At 41.1% G+C, this 23,235-nt stretch overlaps 1 long non-coding RNA gene across 2 annotated transcripts in view; it reads right to left on the reverse strand.

The window, feature by feature from the left end:
* LOC311604564 overlaps positions 1–23,235 on the reverse strand; it is a 196,936-nt gene that overhangs the window by 128,387 nt on the left and 45,314 nt on the right. For both annotated transcript variants that reach the window (XR_014781563.1, XR_014781564.1), the window contains exon 3: positions 3,894–4,114. This is a non-coding gene — a long non-coding RNA (uncharacterized lncRNA). The remainder of the gene's footprint in view (positions 1–3,893; positions 4,115–23,235) is intronic.

Here is a 23,235-nt window from a genome sequence, read left to right on the forward strand (position 1 = left end):
CCATTACTACCTGTCAAGCCACTTACAGGACTCAGGAAAGTATTTTACTTGCTATTACTGCTTTGGTATAAAGCACATAATTTAATAGATAGCCAAATGTAAGATGACTAAACATGGCAAGGTGTGAAGGCAGGTAGAAGTGAGAGCATATATTTAGGCATACAACCCTCCCAGCAAGTCAGTGTGCACTGACCTGAAAACTTTCTGGATCATACTGGCTAAAACATAGTTAGCAGGCTAAGGAGATGGCTCAGTGGGTAAGAGTGCTTACTGTGCAGGCATGAGGACCTATGTTCAAATCCCTGGCACTCATGTGATGAGGCAAGCATGGCCACACATGCCTATCACCCCAGAATTGGGGGACAGAGACAGGCAGCTCCCTGGTATTCAATGCCCAGCCAACCTACTCAAAACAGTGACCTTCTGGTACACAGAGAGACCCTTTCTTAAAGAAATATAGTGGAGAGACAGGGGAGGATGCTGAGGTCTTCCTGTCTTGTGTTTCTTATTCATGCATCATGGAACACACACCTGCATACCAAATACACATCACAGACACACACACACACACACACACACACACACACACACACACACACACACACACATACACATACAAAGGAAAAAGACAACTTTCAAAGAAGCCATGTATGGTGGCTTATAGCAGTCCCAGTGTTTTGGAGGCTGAAGCAGGAGGATTGTGGTGAATTTGACACCAGTCTGAGCTATAATGCAAGATTCTTTTTCAAAAAAAAAATTATAAAAGGATTTTCATGGTTTTGTTGTGTCATTGGCCACTGATGGTAAAACTGAACTTCCAGCCTTCTGCTCACTCCCTTTGTGGCTAGGAGTTTCAGCCCTATGATCATGTGGTAATCCCCCAAGTGCTAGCTTCCAGTGCTAAGCTTCCAAGAGTCACTTCATTGGCATAAACCCTTGACAGAGATGAGCAACTGAAGACATTGCTGTAGCCTAGGAAATTCCAGTGCGTTTCAGGAGCTCTGTGCCACACACTGGAATAAAGGACAAATATAATGTTTTCTGTAATTACTACAGGGTAATAATGACTTATGGTTAACAATAATGACTTATTGTTAACTTTGACGCTTAATTTTGTTGCTTGTAATTAAATCATAGGGAGTGCCTGCCATTCACGCTTGAACAGCTTTGGAAGCAGAACTTGAAATGTTTAGATAATTCCCAGCAGGAGTGATTTGTCACTGAGCATTGGGCTGTGGTCACTACTGATTTTACTAACGCTCTTGGTAATACTCATGATTTTCTGCATTTTAAAGACAGTCATCATAGTGATGACGGTGATGATGATTTTAGTATATGACATCAGATGTATAAAATCCTTTTATAATTTGTTAGGCTTCCCCTAACAAATAGCTGTCGCTCAAGTTCTAAGAGCTAGGAGGGGACCTAATGTGTCACTGAAGAACCCAGATGGCTTGTCAGCTGGCTTCTGGTGAGGGTACAACAGACAGACCTCTTTGTTGCTGTTAGCATGTTGACAGTAACCGTAGATACCTGGTGACAGGGTGAAATCACAGGTGACAGTTTTTGTGCTTCCACTTGGCAGTCCATTTTCTGGAGTAAGTCCCTCATCCAGTGAGTATGTAATTTTGATATTTGCTTAACTTCCCTCCTCTCCATTTTGACAAAGTGAGCTCTCACTCTTTTCAGACACCAGGCATCCCTCAGCTGAGTTTTCTCTCCCTGCAGTTAGGACTGTTTCTGCTTGAAACACTTAGAGAGCAGTTCCCCAAAAGTGCCAAAGCTAAGCTGCTTATATAGAGACACACACAGACACGTGCTCTTGCACACACATGGTTTTATCTCTTCTCTGACACAAAAAAGGGACCCCTTTAATATTGTCATTTTCTAGTTTGGTAAATACTGATAATGTACCCACCTTTTTTTAAAAAGAGCAAACTTGCACTTAAAAAAATCGGAAACTGATAACAGATTCTATTGAAGGAAATCCAGACGTGGTGACAATCCACAGTCATTTTCTTCTACAAAAAGGCAATAATCTTTCTAATCAGCTTCAGACTTCTTTCACAAATGGTTTTCGGGGATGCAGAAACTCTAGTTGAGAGACTCAGCAGAGCTCTCCATATAAAGGTCTGTGGCCAGGAATGAGTATTGAGTAAATAGAATGTTGGAGTGAGGGCATAGGGGACCCATGCCACCTCCTAGCCGATGAATGGTGGAGCCAGCTCTCCCGTGCTTTGGCCATTGGGGCTGAGTCACACACACCCCAACCCCGCACCTTGACTAAGGTCAGCACTGCTATGCTGCCTAAGTAAAGAGCAGGGACCACTCTCCCAAGCATTGCCACTGGTGAGAATTGGGCCAGCTCTCCAGAGGGCCGCAGCCAGTGAGGGGCTGAGCCAGTTCTGCACAACCCCTGGACATCTACAGGTTTCCTAGTAGCTGCCCTGACCAGGCATGCCCCTATGTTCTTTAGCGGTAATATGAGCCAAGGACATCAACAGTGACCCCTGTTGCTAAGCAACCATTGACCCAGCTCAGGCTGGGACCATGGCCCCAGGTAGCAGGGCTGGGCACTCACAACAGGCTGATCCTCCCTACCCTCGAGTCTCCAGTTGCATTTCTCTTCTCAGTGCTGAAGCTGCTCTCCTTTCCTTTCTCTCCCATCTGACCACCACATACCCACACATTGTGGTGGTTCCCGCTGCAGGCTGGACACACAGCTGGTGGACCCCTGGGTGATGTCCTCCATCAGCACTGTGTGATGTGGTAGCAAGCCTGTGCCTATGACCCACCTGTGCCGTACCCTGGAGGGCAGGTCTGGGGGTGGCTTGGTAGTCTGCAGGTCTATGTCTGTGTTCCTCTTACCCAGCTCTTCTGTGTGTTTATGGCGCACCCATGCCACGAGGCAGAGGGCAGGTCTAGGGGAATCTTTCCCTGCTTGCACCACATGACATGGCAGAATGCAGGTCTCTGTCTTCCTCCTCCCATGCTGTGCTACCAGGATGTGATTTGATTTTTATGTTCTAGGTATAAAACAGCTTTGGCCACCAAGCCAAGCATCAAACTAGGATGAACAAAGGACTGTCATCTGCTCTGTCCCTCACTGATAGAAGAAGACCACCACCACCAAGGTGGCTCTTGCTCCATTGTCAGGGGGAGTAGCCATTATTTTTTATTGCTAAGCCATGGACCTTGTTTTGGTTTAAAGGGGCAAATTTTCTTTTCCCTAGTGTCCTGTGTACTGGTCATCTTAGCTGTTGAAATAAACTGTATCAGGATTTGCAAGGGAGAAGTCACTCATGTTTATGTAAACCAAATACAATGTGTGGCTCTGGGTGTGCAGTCTCTGCATTGCCACACTCAAGAGACAAAGGCTTATTGACAAAAGCTCCTGAGAAATCCGAGCTGCTTATCTTTCAAGGAACAGCCTTTGAGTGCCAGTGAAAAACATAGGCTATTTCCCCCAAACCTCTTCCCTTTTGTTTCCCCAATTTACAAATCTACCCCACATCATGCATGCTATTAAGTACCTCTCATCTTTTTTATCAGGAATTCTCGTCTGAAGACCATATTGAAGGAGTGGACCAAGAGATTCATGTTTATATGTACAGACACAGTCATGGATAATACACGTTAGGCCTATGCACCTTTGAGTGTCTATTTACATTCACATACACAGGCACATGAATGTGTAAATAGGTATATCCAACCTTCAATTTCTAAATCACAAAAATCTATAAAAACAGAACCCACACAGACCTCTTCTTAGAAACTGGAGAGAAGGGAAACTGAGGCAGCACAGATAAGTGTACCTTTCCATGGCAGATGACATGAAAAACAGATAAACAAACCCACCACTTCAGGGGTGGGTTTGTGTCCTCTCTACTCACCAGCCCTTTTCCTTTCTGCGCAGGGTCTGAGCCGCCTCGCCACGTCCACTTTCTCTTCCACTTCTTTATGCCTCTTGCTGAATTCCACCTTCAGTCACCTTTCAAAGCTGAGCCATTATGAGGACATCAAAGCCATCATGTAATTTCACGAGAAGTTCTCCTGTGCAGGAGGAAAGTGGAGCTGGCAATTTTCTGGACAGCGAGGGTTGTGTTCCAAATTACTGAAATCAGAGAGAGTCATCCGATAACAAATGGAGTGTGCCATTTTTCTAAAACCAGGGGCAACTCTGGGGCTAATTTTCTTCTTTGTATGTATTAATAAAGTTCAGAATCAAAGCTGAAAGCCTAGGTGGATGTCTGCATACCTTTATATCCTAGATCGTCAGTACAAATCCATGACATTCATAGAAATTTTCCTTTTTCCTTTTTTTTTTTTTAGATAAGTTTTTCTCTATTCTCTATGTAGCTTTGGCTGTCCTGTACTCACTTTGTAGACCAGACTGGCCTTGAACTCACAGAGATCTACCTGCCTCTGCTTCCCAGAGTGTGAGGATTACAGACTTGGGCCACTGTGCCCGGCTTTCATAGACATTTTCTAAAAAGTTAAGTCCTCTGGGGTCCTAATGGCTCAGACTTTGGCATGAGTTGCCAAAGCCAGATAGGCTGGATACAAGAAGCACAGGAGTGACACCCACTGAGGATTTCCTGCAGGTCTTGCTTGGTAAAAGTTTCAAGACTGCCATCTTGAAAACCAACATTTCTCTAAAGTTTTAAAATCTGTTGTTGAGCCTTCATTAATAACCACAACTGGCTTTAAAAAATGTAGGCATCAAGGAACCATAAGGGAGTATGCTACAGGGTATGAGAGAGTATTTGAGAACCTTACACTAGCAATCCATTTGAACATATGCCAGACTTCAGAACACACATGGAATAGCTCTCCAAACCTCAAATTTAAAGGAAGATTTGGGACGGAGGCCTAGTAGATATTTGAGTAACCTCATGAGCTTTGAAACAATCACACAGGAAGCACTTACTATGTTAACCCCTCCCCTCATCATGACCTCTTTGTTTATTATTGTTGGAGCACTGGCCAATTCACTTACCCGTTTAGCCCATGAAATAGTCTCGGGGTACAGGAAATTAGAAAGAAATTTCCTTTTGTTAATCTTAATCTCTTTCTGTGTATGTTCTCTAGAGCAGCGCTCCTGAAATTAAACAAGTACAACTCACCTGGCTAGTAGCTCGGAATCCTGCGCATCTCTGAAGAGTGTACATGCAAACAGGCTCATGCATAGTGATGTGTTTGGCCGACTCTTAGACCACACTTTGAGTAGCAAGGGGCTAGGTAACTGGCTAAGTCTCACGAGGGAGGAAGTATTACCACTAGTGTTTTCCTAGACAGAGAGAGCGTGACGTATTTTAGTGACAGAAGAAATGGAAGAAAGGCTGCAGGAAGTGAATTGAATTTTCTCCTGAAAGCTCCAACACTCTTACCTGCTATTCCTGCAAGAGAGCACTTGGCCTGATGTCAGGGCCCCATGAAAAGGTGACAATTAATTTTTTTTTAAATGTCCCAGGGAATTTGGTGGGCTAACAGCGAGTTTGTGTTGAGACAGGAAGAGCCTTAGCAGAGGAATAACTGACAGAGGAAGAGAAGAAACATGCCAGGTCTGGTCCGATTTGGAAGCTATCTAGATTCTTCTGAAACATGAGCACAAATTCATCTCCCCTGTGAACTCATTCAGCAATTTAGCAAACAGCCTGCTGCACAGAGTGGAGGAAAGCACGTCTTCAACTCCCTACGTTCTTCAGCAAATACTCAAACTCAAGGCTCAAGTTGAGATCTATGATTTTTTTTTGGCTGCAGGCAAATATTGTGTGGTGCTCTCAATTTTTGATGTTAATGGTGTCAAATCTACAAGTTTAAGAAATGTCATCTAGTTGAGGTGTGGTTTCACCTCAATTTAAGCATAATTGGATCAACGGGTTAAAGGTCACATTACTAAACACCTCACTTTTAACAAATAAACCACACATGCACCTGCCCTCTCTTCTCCTTGCCTTTCTCCAGGAGAACACATTTACTAGATTGATTGATAGCAGGCTAAAATATGGCCATACAAATATTTTGCCAGGTGACCATATCAGCCACGTGTGGATTTTCTTTAAGTGAAGAAAGAGTTCCCTATAACACAGGTACAACAGTCAGTGTTCTTTAAAGAAAAAAGAAACCAAACAAATACTTTTGTGAGCACACAGACAGAGATTTATTATGAGTAATAGACTCACATCTCTATAGAGACCCACAAGGACCTGCCTTGTGCAAGGCAAAGACCAAGGAACACCAGTGATGTCATTGGCTCCAGTTTCAAAGGTTAGAGAAGCGAGGGATGGTATAAATCACAGTCCATCGCTAAGATTGCAGAATATGCTCTATTTAAGCAATGAGGCAGGAAGGGAAAACGGGAAAGGGAGGGCACAGGGGCACAGTCCTCTATCTTCTGTCTTTCACTCTACTCAAGCTGTGAGGGACTGAATATGCCCATCCCTGCTGTGGGTGGGGGGAACAATTTATACCACCCAGTAGTATAGTAGTCCAAATGCTGACCTCATCAGGATATTTTTTTATTTTTAAGAACTATTTTTATATATTTGTAGGTCAGAGGACAGCTTTCAAGTATTGGATCTCTCTTTTCCTCTGTGTGGGTTACAGTGATCAAGTTTGGTTGAAAGAGACTTCACGTACTGAGTTATTGCAGGCCCTCATCTGGAAAGTTCTTCATGGAACTTAATCTCGGCACCCTGGAGCCAGCCTCCTGTGAGACACAGAAACCAAGGTATCTTTTACAACCATTTTAACTTTACATGAGGTTTTGTTGGGGGGGGGACTTTTTCATTCAGTTGGTTTGTTTTAATCTCTAGTTCTCCCTAGATGGATTTTTATCTTCTTACCAGAGGAATGCTCTGAAACCCGTCTACTGATTACCCAGCATGGTTGCCAAAGCCAGATAAGCTGGTCATGAGAAGGCCTGGAGTGATGCCCACTGAGGATCCCCCACAGATCGCCTTTGCTCAAAGAGAACACAGGTCCAGGAGCAATTTACCCATGCGTGTACCCACACATCTGCCTGTTCTTTGTCCTGTGGGACAGGGAGTCTACCCCCTGAATCCCAATATTAAGCCTGTAGAATCTCCACAAGCCATTTTCTTAGACCAGCAGCTCTGAGACTAAGGACTTAAGCCAAATATAGGAGTTAGTGTCCCAAGCTCATATTATACCAACTACACAGAAGCAGCTGGAGTTTTCAAATGCAAACATTTATAAATGGTTCAGAGATCAACAAAGTTCCCAAACTTGAGATTTGAAAACGTGCCTACTTTAGACATGTGGGGATGGCAAAGATGATCAGAGGCAAATGGAGAGAGAAGAGGGGAGGAGGAAGGAGGCTCTCACAAAGGAGTTCATTGGCTAGCCAGAACCAGCTGGGTTTTGTACTGGGTGGGTAAGTACGTTACCAAGGGTGTTCAGGGAACAAACTCTGCAATCACAGTGCTGCTTAGATGAGCTCTGTTGGTCCAGAAGGAGATCAAGTTCATTGGTGCTCCTGTGGCAAACAATCTGACATAGTAATAGTCTTTGGAGTCAGACAGATTTGGTGTTTCAGCTCTGCCCACCACTCCATATTTCACACTGGATAAAGGCTTTTTCCCTCAGAACCTTAGTTTTCTTAGCTGCAACATACACACAATGATAACTGGCTATGTAATAAGCTGGCAATGATTCCATGTGGTAATGGAGGGGTACATCTGCTCCCACTGGAAGCTCACTGACAATGCTGGGTCTTCTTATGAAGAGCCAGGCTCTCTGGTGCAGAGCACAGAGCTGAACCAATCCTGACAGGCAATCTCACTTAAGGAAGGGAGTTAACTGCAGATTTTCAGGGTAATTGATCCCTGAGATCTGAATTGTTAGCCAGTCTTACCAGTATCTAATACATCTAAATTATATGAACCAGTGACTTAGGATATGAAGGCCCTCATTGGACCATATTCACTGGTGAAGTCATTTTTACCCCGACATTCTCTCAGACAGATTGTAGAGACTATTAAATGATACATATGAGTTAGAGATATTATAAATTCTATTATCTTTTGGGATCAAGGTTTTAATATCTGTAAGTTTAAAAAAATCCATAATCTAGAACTCAGAAATATGTCCCATAGAAATACCCTTCCAAAACAAACTTTTACATGGGTTCTGAAGAGCATTTCTAAATACCTTGGGAGTAGATAAAATAAAACATTTAAAATGTATCTTGTTGTGGACTAAAATAACATTTTTGGAGATGATATTAAAGAATTAAAATCAGAGTCAAAAAGAAATATTAAAATAAATATCAGTGTATCCAAAATAATAAGGCTTCAAAAACTGAAGCCTTCCAGAGTCTCAGTTAGTTGCCAAAGTTACACGTTTGACACTTAGTTATGTCAACAAAGGTGCTGCTGACAGTCTTGGGTTTGGGACACAGTGGGCATTTTCATGGATGTTCTAGATGTTTAACTTAACTAGTGAGTTTCATGACCCCTTTTAAAGGGAAATATTTTCTTCTCAACTCCTAATATCTGATTTATCATTCTGTAGATATTGGGCTATATAAAATATAATTTTAATCACACACATATATACACTAAATTAGAAAGTAAAAATGATTAAAGTAAACATTAATTAATGAAATATGTTTTGTTAAGTGCAGTTGCCACTTGCAATGTCAACATTTCACATAGAAACTTCTTTTCTGCATTTCACATGGATGGGTTCTTCGTGCTGCACAAGCCAGAAGATGACCATTAATTCCAGTGTCAGTAAGTCTGTCATAGACAGGCAATGAAAAGTGGGGGCGAGTGAACACATTCCTAGGATTTATTCTCTTTTGTTCCACATATTAATTCATGAGATCATTTTATGGGTTTAGCTCTGTACTCTTGCCCAGAATTGTCAATGTGTACACATGTGTTAGTGTGTGTGTAGATTCTGAGTGTGTGTGTGTGTACATAAGACCATGAGTGTATGTGCATATGTATGTGTATATAAGACTGTGTATATGTATGTAAGACTGTACATGTGTGTCTACACATAAGACTGTATGTGTATGTGGGTATAAGACTGTGTGTGTATGTGTACATACATAAGACTGTGAGTGTATTGTAGTACATAAACTCTGTGTGTGTGTGTGTGTGTGTGTGTGAGAAAGAGAGAGAGAGAGAGAGAGAGAGAGAGAGAGAGAGAGAGAGAGAGAGTGCATGTTTGTATTTGCATACAATAAGTAAACTTACTTTTGTCAGTATTAAGGCAGTTTTACCCTGTACATCATAAAGAGGATTGGAAAAGCACCTCCAAGTGTACACTGACAAATGCTTCTTTTCCAGTTCCAGAGAAGGCACTTCATAAACACCGTCCAAGCCCTGAAGTGTCAGAGATGTCAGAGCCAAGATGAGGCTACAAAAATCAGGCTATCTTTAAATAAATTATAACTAAAAGTTGGAAATGCTCTTGCTCTTTTTTTCTAAATAACATAAGGCCTTTCCTAGATAGATTGGCTGTCACATGGCATGATACATTTTATCAATAATACTTGAGAGACATGCCCCTCTATGTCCCTAAAAACTGCACCTAAGGCCCTCTTGTCTTTTCTTAGACATACTCAGTTTAATTTAAAAATAGAAAAAAATGATTAAGAATTTAGGATTTCATATTTCTTCTCTCATAACCTCGAATTCAATAAAACTATGAACAATATAGGTCCTCTCTTAGACTCAATTTTACTTTGATATTTTTGTGTTAGAAAAACATGAATTAACTAATTTTTAATATTGGTATTACAAGCAATAGAAGGCTTCATGAGGAACTGAGAATGATGGTGTTGATATGTAAACACCATCACCTAAGCATATGGTTGTGTGGCATGGCTCTGACTCTAATGGTTTTGCCAAGAAAGCCCTAACTCTGTCTCATGATCACTCTAAGTCTTAGTGTACAGAGGCTCTCTATCTCACTGAGGTAGTAAACTTGTCAAAGTGGGGGCGGGGGGACACCAAGGAAGTGGGTAGCATAAGTCCTCCAAGGACCTTTGTCTATTATGTCTTCTGTGTCTCTGTGGGTGAAAGGAGACTGAAGTGTGGTAGAAGCCTCAATTTCATTAGGGTCTGAGAACAGAAATGAATGCACTTTGGGTTGCATGGGCATAGCAAGATATTGAGCTGAATTTCCTGCCAGAGCAGGTATGGACTTGGAGTCCGGATGACTATAGCATTTAGACCAATAATCAAACAATGGTTTTGCAGCTACACCAGGATTTACCACTGAGCACCTGAAATGCCATTTTTACATTTTTTTCTTTTGTCACCTCCTGCCCATGTTGTACACCACAATCCATCAGGGTTCAAATACAATATTGCCCATTGAAGATTCTGGAAAGGAGAAGCCAAGACACAATAGCTTAGGAATGCATAGTTAGCATATGCATGGTTAGCCCAGAACCATATAAGAGCCTTAAAAGTCCATTCTTATAAACATTTCACTGTAGTGGATTCCATAGCAATATGATGAAACTCCATCCCATAGGAATGCACAAAGAAGAGGGAATAAGTAATAGAAACTGCAAGGGAGCATATTTAAAAGGACAGAAACTATGTGTGTTAGGTGTGGGCTACCAACGCAGATAAAACACACTCATTCGAATGGTGGCATTTGCTAGACATGCAGTAGAGAAAAGGAGTCCTGGTAACTGATCTCATTCTCATGGTGTTTAGAGTCTTGTGGGAGACATGATAGTGAGCAGGTGAACAAATATAGCAAGAAAACACAGACACACAAGAGTGATGCGGAGAGACAGCCCTTCCTGTTCTTGTGCTCTACAAAGCAAGCCTTTCTCAACAACTAAATGAGTGTGAAGTCTCCTGAGAATGCCACCCACTGTGCTGGTGTGCATGTCAGACCAACTGTACCAACCACACAGAGCAGGGTTATGTGAAGAGGCAACACGAGACAGCAGAAGAGTAGCTAGGATATGTGTGGGCCGCCGTGAATCTGAATTCTGCTTGCCCTCCCCCCCCCCCAACACCTTTTCAATTGGATATCTTTGGGCCAGTTGCTTGGTCTCATTGCCTCTCTGTTTCCTCACATGACTTAAGTGAGATCTCCTCTTACTTCAGAGTTCTTATATGTAAAATATTCTCCAACACTCCAATGTTACTTAATCCAGGTGGATTAAGTTCAAAGCAGTACCTGTGGTACTTACCAAAGAAATCATCCGTTACTCTAAAGTTCCTCATGGGCTTTTCTTGGAGGTGGGTTCTCTCTGATGAACCAGGAGTTTTCTTTGTCCCCCCCTTCTCCCTCCCTTTGGAATGGAGGTCTGTTCTGTACTCAGGATGAATGAGCCAAGCAACCCCACCAGCTAACATCATTTACCCTTCAGTACTTAGAAAATAATAGAGTAGGTGGAGCTACAGCTAGAATGCTGCCAGGTTACCAATTACATTCCTTTAATCAAGAGGAAAAGGTAAGCCATTATGTTAATGTGTCTGTTGTAAATTATCTCAGGGCAAGTATGATAGTATCTTTTTAAAATATAAATTACACACGCTGCCATTATTTAAATTGGGTGTGAGGTGTTATGCATACAGAATGGACTGGATACAGTAAATATTTGTTGACAAACTACATAATACTGTCTCTAGCTCATCTGTAAAATGTCTAAGGTAGTGATTCATGCACAGAATCTTACCGGGACATGGTCATGAGTTTTCTAATTTGGCTCTTCCTATAGGAGTTACTCTTTACTCAGCATGCCTTCTAGATCTTTCCTGGCTCCTCCTGTGATGTGTTTCCTCCAAGCTTGCATGCAATTGCAACTCTGGTACCTGCATGGTCCCAAACAAGTATGACCTTGCATTTTCTTGAGGAGTCAATGTCTAGTCTTTTATTAGCTAATGAACTTTCCATTCCCAGCCAGCAATGGCATAGACTGGATGATTGATCGGCACTGGAATTTATTATGAGCCTTTACATGTGTTATCTTAATGTATCACAACAACTTAGTAAGGAAAATACATAGAGATAACCCATTTTGGAGATGAGGAGACTGAGTCTTAGAGGTGCCATTTTCAACAAAACCAGAAAACTGAAAAGTGAGTGTTTCAGTTGCATTAGTGTCACAGTAAATAATATATGAGACTCAAACAATTTAAAGGAGAAAGAATTGTTTTGCTTATAGTTCCAGAGGCTTCATGGAATGATGGAGCAAAGCTTTTCAACCTGTGGCAGATAAGAAGTACAGTGAAGACATGAAGGGGTCAAGGCAAAACAGACAACAGTTCCCCTCCCCATGCTGGTAGCTTTTTGTCAGTTTGGTCTAAGCTGGAGTCAACTGAGAAGAAGAACATCAACTGAGAAAATGCTCCCATAAGACTGGCCTATGGGCAAGCCTATGAGGCATTTTTCTTAATTACTGATTGATGTGGGAGGGCCCCGCCCACTGTGGGTAGTGCCAGTCCTGGGCAGATGGTCCTGGGTTTTATAAGGAAGTAGGCTGAGCAAGGCATGGAAGCAAGCCAATAAGCAGTGTTCTTTGGTGTTTTCTACCTCTGCTTCTTTTGTGTTCTTGCCATGACTGCCATCAGGATGTGTAAGTCAAATGAATCCTTTTTTCCCAAGTTGCTTTTGGTCAGTATTTTATCCCAGTAACAGGAGCAAAGTAGGACAGGAACAAAGTAGTACAACCTTTAAAGGCATCCGGTGACCTACTTCCTCCATCTGTGTCCACCTCCCATGGCTTTCATTACTTCTCAATGGTCTATTTATAATTTTAATCTACTTATGGGTGAAACCACTGATTATATCAGACACCTCATGAGCTAACCATGTCTGGAAATGCATTTGCAGACATACTCAGAGGTATACCTTATGAGTCTCCTAGATATTGCCCTATCCAGTCAATTTGACAAGATTAAGGATCACATGAGAGGAAGAACACACACACACTACATATACTTTACCACCACCAACATAAAAATAACAGGAAGTAACACTCATTGGTCATTAATATCACTCATCATCAATGGACTCAATTCTCAATAAAAAGACACAGGCTGTAGGCTCAATTTTCTTAGCCAATATATTTTATTACGAACTTATTAACTCAGCATATGTTCCTTATAACCCGACTAACTGAAACAATAGGAAAAGAGGATTAAAGTATGACAAAACCGTAAGGCTATAACGATTCTCCTAGCGTAGTCAGCAGGATTTCTTCTGCTGGAACCTGGAGTAACCAGAACCCAGAACCTCAGCAGAAGCCTGGAGCCCCAAAACCTTCCCTCAAGCAGTTCTCTCTAGGAGTGTCTCAAAGTGGAGCAATGAATAGCCAAAACTATCCCAAGTCTCCAAAGGCCCCGCCTCCAGTTTTGGGGTCATTTATATATCTCCTCCCAGAGTCTGTTCACGGGATCTTTTCAGCTGGCAACAATTAAGCTCCCACACAAGGTGGTTTGTCTTCTACTGGATTAACTTCACCTGTTCTCACAAGACCATTTTGATCCCACACTTAGGATCATAACAACAACAACAAAAAACCAGGTTTATCTCTCCTTCAATAGGCTAACAGAGTGTATGCAAAAATAGGATCCATCAGTCTGTTTCATACAAGAAACATGCACCTCAGCAATAAAGATAGACACTATCTCAGAGTAAAAGATTGGAAAAAGATTTTTCAATCAAATGGACACAAGAAGAAAGCAAGTTGGACTTTCAACAAAATTAATCAAAAGAGATGGGGAAGGACACTTCATATTCATCAACAGAAAGATCTACCAAGATGACCTCTCAATTGTGACTATATATGCCCTAAATGCAAGGTCACCCACATTCGTAAAAGAAACACTACTAAAACTTAAACCAAACACTGAACTCCACACATTAATAGTGGGAGATCTCAATATCCCACTCTCACCAATGGAAAGATCATCAGGACAAAAACTAAACAGAGACATAATGAAATGAACATACATCATGGACCAAATAGACATCTACAGAATATTTTACCCAAACACAAAAGAATGTACATTCTTCTCAGCAACTCACAGAACCTTTTCCAACATTGACCATATACTTGGTCATAAAGCAAGCCTCAAAATATTTTTTTAAAAATTTACACAACCCCTTGTATCTTATCCACGGATTGAAGATAGATTTCAACAACAAGAGAAACAAGAGAAAGCCTACAAATCCATGGAAACTGAACAATTCTCCACTCAGTGACCACTGCGTCAGGGAAGAAATAAGGAAAGAAATTAAAGTATTTCTGGAATTTAATTAAAATGAAGGCCCAATCTACCCAAATTTATGGGACACAATGAAATTAGTGCTAAGGGGAAAGTTCATAGCACTAAGTGCCTTCTTAAAGAAATTGGAGAGTTCTTATACTAGCAACTTAAAAGCACACCTAAAAGCCCTAGGGGGAAAAAAAAAAGAAGCAAATACACCCAAAACGAGTAGATGATAGCAAATAATCAAAATTGAAGCAGAAATCAATAACTTAGAAACAAAGAGAAAAATACAAAGAATAAATGAAACTAAGAGCCGGTTCTTCGAGAAAATCATCAAAATAGATAAACCCCTAGCCAGACTAATTAAAATTCAGAGACACGGTATCTAAATTAACAAAATCAGAAAGAAAAGGGGGACACAACAAGAGTTGTTGAGGAAATCCAAAGAATCATTAGGCCTTACTTCAAAAACCTCTATTTCATAAAATTGGAAAATATAAAGGAAATGTTATTTTTGTTGTTGTTGTTGTTAGATTTCATTTACCAAAGTTTAATCAAGATCAGGTAAACAGTTTAAACAGCACTATAAACCCCTAAGGAAACAGAAGAAGCAGTCATCAAAAGTCTTCAAAAAACAAACAAACAAACAAACAAACAAAACACCCTCAGAGCCAGGTGGTTTTAAGACAGAATTCTACCAGACATTCAAGGAAGAACTAATACCAATTCCTCAAACAATTCCACAAAATATAGCTTGAATGAACATTGCCAAACTCATTCTATGGAGCCACAATCACCCAATACCTAAAGCATACAAAGACTAAACAAAGAAAGAGAATTTAAGATCAATTGCACTCATGAACATTGATGCAACAATAGTCAATAAAATACTCATAAACTCAGCTTTACCACTCTTAGGCATATGCCCAAGAGAGGTCCCATTACACAAGGATATTTGCTCAACTGTGTTCATAGCATCTCTATTCATAGTAACCAGAAACTGGAAACAAGAATGGATAAAGAAACTGTGGTACATTTACACAGTGGAATACTACTCAGCTATTAAAAACAAGGACATCATGAATTTTGCAGGCAAATGGGTAGAACTAGATCAGCTCATCCTGAGTGAGTTAACCAAGACCCAGAAAGCCATATTGGATATGTACTCAGATAGTACCCATACCACAGGATAACCATACTACGATTCACAAACCCAAAGAAACTAAGAGACAAGGGAGACAGCCAACCCCTGACACTATTGATGATACTCTACTGTGCTTGCAGAGCATGGCTGTGCTTTCAGAGGTTCTGTTTAGAAAAGGATGGAAACAAAAACTAAGACTCACAGCCAAACATTGGGCATAGTGTAAGGAGCCTTGTAGAAAAGTAGGGGGGGGGTGATAGAATGATTCAGAGGGGTCAGGAGCTCCATAAGAAGACCAACAGTTCTAACGAACCTGGGCCCAGAGGGGCTTGCAGAGACCGAAGCGCCAACCAAGGACAAGGCATGGACTCGTCCTACACCCTCTACACATATATACCCAATGGGCAACTTAGCTTTCATGTGGGTTCCCCAGAAAGAGAATGCGGTGGTATCCAACATGGCCTCAGTTGCATGCCTTTCGATCACTTCACCCTAGTGTTGATGCTTGGCCAGGACACTATGAAAGCGGAAGTATACAGACCTGATGAGTCTCAAGTGCTGGGAGGGTTGCAAGTGGGTGGTCTCTCTTTTTCTGAGAGATAGAGTCGGGGTGGGGGGGGGAACAGGGCATAAGGGAGGGAGATGGGAGGGAGGGACCTGGAAGAGAGGAGAGAGTGGGCTATGATTGAGATGTAAGGTGAATAACAACAGCAACAGAATGGATCACACTAGAAACCAACACTGCTCCTCCAGGCAGCTTGGGCTACCTCTTACTCACTGTCTGTTACTTCCCTTCATGGAAGCTATCCGTCACAGAGAAGGGCAGCCCCCATTGCTAGAGCAGTTCCATCCAAAATGGAGGCCGGTGGCTCATCTGTAAATGTATTGCATAAATAAAGTACTGATAAAAATACCAGTGCTGAGGGTTCAATTCCAAAGGTTTTTTTTTTTTTTTTTTTTTTTGTAACAGATGATTTTATAGTTTTATTTAGGGTGCTAACTCCAAGGATCAGGCATTCCATTATTTTATATAACAATATATTTAACACTAATCATGTACTTCATTCTTTATTAGTTTCATACTATTTGTTAAATGGATGAATGAGAAAAGTTTTCAGTGCAATGAAAGAAGGAAGACATAATCATAAAACCAGCTGAGTGCCTTAAGAGGAAGAGCCAGAAAGTATCAGTGGTGGTCCAAAGGGCCAATAGGCTGCATGAAAGGTAAGACTCTGCCATGGATCTAAAGTGAATCCAACTCTCCTCCCTTTGTAAATGGCACAGGATTTGGGGAACATTATGAACAGAGCCAAATGCATCAGTTCAGGCATTGTAGAGAAGACAGAATTGGAACCGTGACTGAATTTGTTATGGTGACAGGTTGTTTGTGTGCAAAAGAAATGTTCTAGATGCAGGTGTGAGGCATGAAGGGAAAGAACACAGAGAATGGTGTTCATGGAACCAGAGTGTGTGGAAAGAGACTGACTCAAAGAATGACCAGGACTCCATCATGCCTGATAGTACACATATGATGCTGGTGTTTACTGCATAGGAAAGTATGCTCCAGAGTAAGGAACACATGTGTTATACATGCAGGAATGTCCAACCCATGGCCATTGGCTGTATATGTCAAAGGACAGCTCATTCTACAAGTGACCACAGACAGAACTGTAAGCTTACTTAAAGCATTATGATAGTATTTTTTTGAGATTTTGTTTATAACTCCAGTGTATGGTTTTCAAGTATGATTTTGAAGATAACAATGTCCCCTCACAAGGTTAAGAAGTTAGACACAGCTTTTAGCATTTACATATAATGCAAGCACTAGGGAGACAGTCTACACAGTTCTTTTTAGTCTTGGACAAAGCCAAATAAAGTCTCACCTAACATGAATCTAATCTATATTGCATGTATTGTATTTGTCAGCATCCCTACAAAGCAGGACAACCTAGGAGGTTGCCACAAAGGAAATAATGAACAAATATGGGTATAGAAAAACCACAAGAACAGGTACAGTGGCCTTGGCAGGTTAAAGAGGGCCTGTTACTAACCACTTCCAAGTGTTAAGAAATGAGGGGAAAGCCATACATCATGAATTACCTTGAAGTGGGCAGTAATCTTTGGTTTGGGGACATGGCCAATCTATGGTGACCCTCTAGTAAAGACCCAAGAAACAAAGCCCTAGAGAGCACTCCCCCTTGTGAACATTTCTGGGCTATCGCAGAACTCAACAAAGACCAGGAATTAAGGAAAGCCGTTGTTTATTCACAGAGCCTGGATTCTTGGGCTTGGGCATGAATCTGGAGAGACAAATTGAATGTGGCTAAATCATTGCAGACCTTTGTAAGTATAGGGAGATCAAATCTCAGGTACAGAGCTGGAGGCAACGCTTATCTACCATGGAAAACATAGTTTGTTTTCACTGCCTGAGTTTTCATATTGAGCTTCTATTATGATAGATGGTACTGGTTTTCCATTTACTTAAAGATAAAGTTTCCTTTCAGAATACATTTAAGTTTTAAAAACGGAGTCCATTTAAAGATAAATATGAAGTAAACAATAGCACAGATGGAAAGGAAGAATAGAAAAGATAATAGAGGTGTGATGACGAATGTTCGGGAAAGCCTTCTGGAGAATGGGTTGCAGCTGACGGGTTTCAAGCAGAAGTGTGATAGGATCAGGCTCTGCTTGGGCAGGTTAATGTACCATCAGCATAAAGAACAGACAGAGATGGGAGGTGGAGGCCAGCAGGCAGGGCCACTAGGACTGGATAGGCAGGGATAGAGAGAAAGAGTTGAGGCAGAACAAATAGAATCAAAAAGAGTTAAGAATTCACATCACCGAGGGCAAGCATGACACAGAGCAGAAGATAACAGCTGCCACTGAAATTGCCTTTGAAAGACATCTATTGCCAGAGTATTAGAACTGATGCAGCAAAATAATGGGCTGGTAATCAAGGCCTGTTAACAGGGAGAGCACTTATGTAATTCGTCTCCCAGGAGGCTGTCAGGGATGGAAGCAAACAGTGAGCATTCATCTAATGTACCCCCTGCTGGCCTCCAGCACTTCTCCAGGACAGCTGGGTTTCTTTTTTCAGATCCTCAGTGGAAAATTGGGAAGGTTGTCCAGGCTTGGTGTGGAGTACCAAGAGGGCCATTTCTATGCCTCAGATAGACAGCATAGTGGAGGTATTTTTCAGGAGCACAGATATTTAGAATGTTTGTTCAGAGCTTTGGAGTAATCCAGGAGATCCATTTTTCTGAACAGACTATTTAGTTAGAGAAATGAAATCAAATAGACATAATCACGCCAAGTGTCAGAAAAATAATTTGAAACTACAGGATGGGATAGCAGCAGCTTATCAAGGTTGAAACAAATCTAATGCTGGCAAAGAGCTGAGAGCTCACCTTATTCAGGCTTGTGTGTGCATGTGCCCCCTCACCCCTACACACACACAGTTTCTAGTCCATGCTTCACTTGTATAAAAATTATATTCAATTAAGTTATCAAGTTCTGGTTCCCTGAGAGTTTCAACCATCATGTTTTCAAATGAACCAGCAGTTCATAGGCATCAAGAGAAGAAGGGGACCTATCAGATTATCAAGTCCATCCCAAAAGACATCTCAGGAGTGTTCCCCATAGTTCACTCCCAATTGCTTTGTTCACTTCTGGTTTTAAATGTCTCCAGCAATGGGGCTCTTCCTCAATCTAAGAGGCCCATGGGAACCCTCACTCAGCCGGAGAGTCCTCATTTTAGAAAACATATTCTGATATGAAGTCTTGTTACACCGCTTGCCTCTCCCAATGGGCCTTTTCTTCTTCTTTCCTGCATTTATGCCCTTCAGCCCCTCCTGATGCCAGGGAATGGCAATAGCTTTCCCCATCAATTCCGCTCGTCTTTCCCCTCATCGCTTTTATTCTTTGTTAATCTGAAGATTTCTCTGCCTTTGTCTGCTTCTCTGGTCTATGTCACCATAGTAACTGCAGGCTTTGACAAGCACGTCATTTCATCAGAAATCCTCAAAGGCTTCTGCTTGCCCCATGGCCTTCAGCTCCAACACAGAAGGAGACTTTCTATATTTCTTTGCATTTTAAGGCCTGGTCAAGTCTGTGAGTATGTCTGCATTAGATAATCACTCAATTTATCTTTGGGGGTTCAGGAGCTAAATGTTCCACAAGGAAAAGTTGGCTGAACATCTTCATACATTCAAAAAGGTAAGAAAGAGAAAAGTAATAAGGAGAATCAGCCAGGTAGAGCTTTAACTACTCAGTGTCTCTGGATTTAACTTTCCCAAGTTGTCAAAAGAGGAGATGGGTTGGCTGGGCAGTGGTAGCACATATCTTTAATCCCAGAACACGAGAGGCAGAGGCAGGAGGATAACTGTGAGATCAAAGCTAGTCTGGTCTACAGAGCAAGTTCCAGGACAGCCAGGGATACACAGAGAAACTCTGTCTTGAAAAACCAAAAAAGAAGAGAGAGAGACAGAGAGACAGAAACAGAGAGAAAGAGAGAGAGACAGACACACACACACACACACAGAGAGAGAGAGAGAGAGAGAGAGAGAGAGAGAGAGAGAGAGAGAGAGTCCACAAACCACAGAAGGATATTCTATACAAACACTAGTGCAAAACATCAGCTTGAAGAAGTAATAGTGATGACCCTGTTTAAGGTTGTCAGATTTATTAAATGAAAATATACAATGCAGCTACATTGGGATTTCAGGTAAATTAATAATTTGTAGTATAAGTTTATCCCATGCAATAATTGGAATATACTTCCACCGCCCACCAAAAGAAACACTTCATTATTTCCTCTGAGGCTAAAATTTAACTGCTAAGCTGAACACAATACTTTCTTACTGTCATCCCAGACACTAGGAGGCTGAACAGTAGTTTCACTTGAGACCAGTGGCATCAGGCTGGCCCAACCAACATGGAAAGAGAACTTTGCCTAAATGAAAGAAGAGAGAGGGGAGGGGACAAGAAGGAGGGGAGAATAGAGGAAATCAGGAAAGGGAAGAGGAGGGGAGAAAAGGGGAGAAATACGTAAGGCAGTGTGGTGTTTAATAGAGAAAGACAAATGTAAATACACACACACACACACACACACACACACACACACATACACACACACGCACAAACCCAAAACAAGAAACTGGGCTTTTTGGTCTTGGGATCATTTCCTATTGTTTGGCTATTCATCGCTCCCCTTCGAGACACTCCTAGAGAGAGCCATTCCATTGAACGCTTCTAGGTTCCCGCTGCTGCTCTGGGTTCCAGTGGCTGCAGTTGCAGTCACCCTTGCTGAATTGCTGGTTTGCTGTTTAACAGATCTGCTGACTACATTAGTGTAATCGCTCCAAGGAACTGAATAGAAAAAGGTCTAATTCTCCTGTTCCCATTAACAGGTAGGTGGGATGGAAGAGGGTATAAGCATCAAAGAACCCCAAATAATGTAGCTTAGAAAAAGTTCAAAGCCTACCGAAACCACTACAAAAATCAAACCGAGCCCAAATGTAGAGAACAAGTGACCATGGAGTGCCTGGTCCCAATGGATGCATCAACAACACAATCCTAATTCCTTAGAGCTCAGGGAACATCTTGGAAGAGCGGGTAGAAGAATTATAAGAGCCCTAGGACAAGGACATTTGCTGACACTTATATTCTATAAATGCCATGGAAGCTGCACCTGTGAGTTCTTCTTATCAGTACAGCAGCCCAACGACAATGCCAGTTGTTACGCCAACGTGAAAGGTGGAAATCTCACAAGGCCCCACTGCTAGTTAAGATGTACAGGCAACTAATGACTGCTGAGAGAAGGAGAGTCAGTCTTTCCCAGAGATGAGACCTCTAATTGGTTATCTAATACTGAGGGATAATCTCTAAATGTATACACATAGGAGCAGCACTAAATGATGCAGAGTATTGTATTTGTATATTTACATTTATATATACAAATAACAATAATAATGAATGGAAAATAGAGATAATTCATGAGAATAAAAGGAAAGTATGGAGGTAAAAAGAGGGAATTATAGGAAGGGAGCAGGATATAATAGGTGATTAAAGATGATCAAATCAATATATACATCCTAATAAACCCATCTTGTACAATTAATAAATAGTAATAAAAGTTTAGAATGAAAAGAAACTACAAAAATGGTGAAAACATAGGCTATATACAGCAGTAAAAATAGTAGTGTCAAAATAGAGTCTCCAAAGTTCAGTATTGTAGCCAAAAAGTAGACCCATGACCTTTGACATATTTCCATGTGGCTGACACAAATGGAGTTCTGCCGTGAATATGAAGTGCTCACCATATTTTTAAATAATAACTTTAATTTAAAGATCTCATGGCCTCATATAATTTTCCAGGCAGTTTTTTTTCTGTTTTCTCTTTTGTTTGTTTTTTAATTTATTATACTTTATTCAGATTACATCCTGATAACAACTATCACATTAATTGTACAAATTAATATTAAATATATAATATTTAATTGGTGCTGGTTTAGGTACAGCTAGATAAATAATGTAAGCCAACACATCCAACTTGACTTCACTTTCTCAATGTGTCTTCTATAATATTTACATCATGTATGTGCTTAGCATTGCATTTCTGTTGGACAGCTCCTCTGAGTTAGTAACCAAGAACAAAACTCAGAATAGGAAAACGAGAAAGGTTTTCTACAGAAGAAGCTGGACCACGACAAGAAGGGGGTCAATCATATCTAATCTAAACTAATTGCACCCTATGACTGCACTGAAATACCGCCATCAGAGGAGCCAACAGCAGCACCGCTAACCACATCCGATATCAGAACTGGCTTGCAGCAATAGGAGCCCTTACTCATTGCCACTGAAAGTGAAAATTGGAACCAGCATGTTAGAAAACAATTTGGCATCAGGCTATAAAACGGAACGTGTGTATAGCCTGTGAACTGGGAAACTCACTCGTACACGTCAGCCTGAGAGTGCTGCTGCTGCTGCTGCTGTGTGCTGTGAGGCGTGCAATCAAAGTCTTCTAATGTTATCAGCGATGCCCCAGTCTGGAGATGACTCAAATTCCTACCAACTGTCCAGTAGTCAAACCAACTGTGACGTGTTTTATATGTTGAGAACCTATGTAAAATACTCTATAAAATGATTGGATGTGATGACCAGTTGAACAATTTAGAGGTAGGTGGAGACTTGTATCTCTTTAGAATGGAAAGATCACACAAGCTTCAGGGAACTCTGTAGCTGTGAGAGAATGAGATTGCAAGGCTAGGAGGGATTCCTTGTCAATAAGGCATCAGGCATGCACTATTTCTTCAGTGGATGGTTGGTCCACAGGCCTTGTTTTTCTTGGATTAAAACCTTAAATAGGCTATATATATATACACCAGACTTTAAACTGTGTTATTTCATAATTTAAAATTTTTTTAAAATAACATAATCCTGAGAGAGGGGTAGCACGAGAAAAGATTCCATTTGACCAGAATACCTGCTTTTTACTTTATTTTAGTTCATTAGTAGGGTTTTTGATACAAGGTCTCCTTGGCTGTCTAGGAGTTTGCTTTATTGACCAGTGTGGCTTTGAACACATAGAAATCTGCCTTCATATGCCTCCTCAATGCTGGGACTAAAGGCATGTAACAGCACATTGAGCCTGCATTTTATTTTTAATGACATCTGTCAATGACACTATGTCCAACTGGTCTTAATAACTTGGTTTTTAGCCCATTTTTCTATCCTATATTTTTTATATTCTATGTCATCTCTCTCTCTCTCTCTCTCTCTCTCTCTCTATATATATATATATATATATATATATATATATATATATATATATATATATATAACTTGTGTATTTATACTTACTCTCATATG

Source organism: Acomys minous (assembly GCF_964271855.1).
Source record: "Acomys minous genome assembly, chromosome: 9".
In the NCBI taxonomy this organism is placed as follows: Eukaryota; Metazoa; Chordata; class Mammalia; order Rodentia; family Muridae; genus Acomys; species Acomys minous.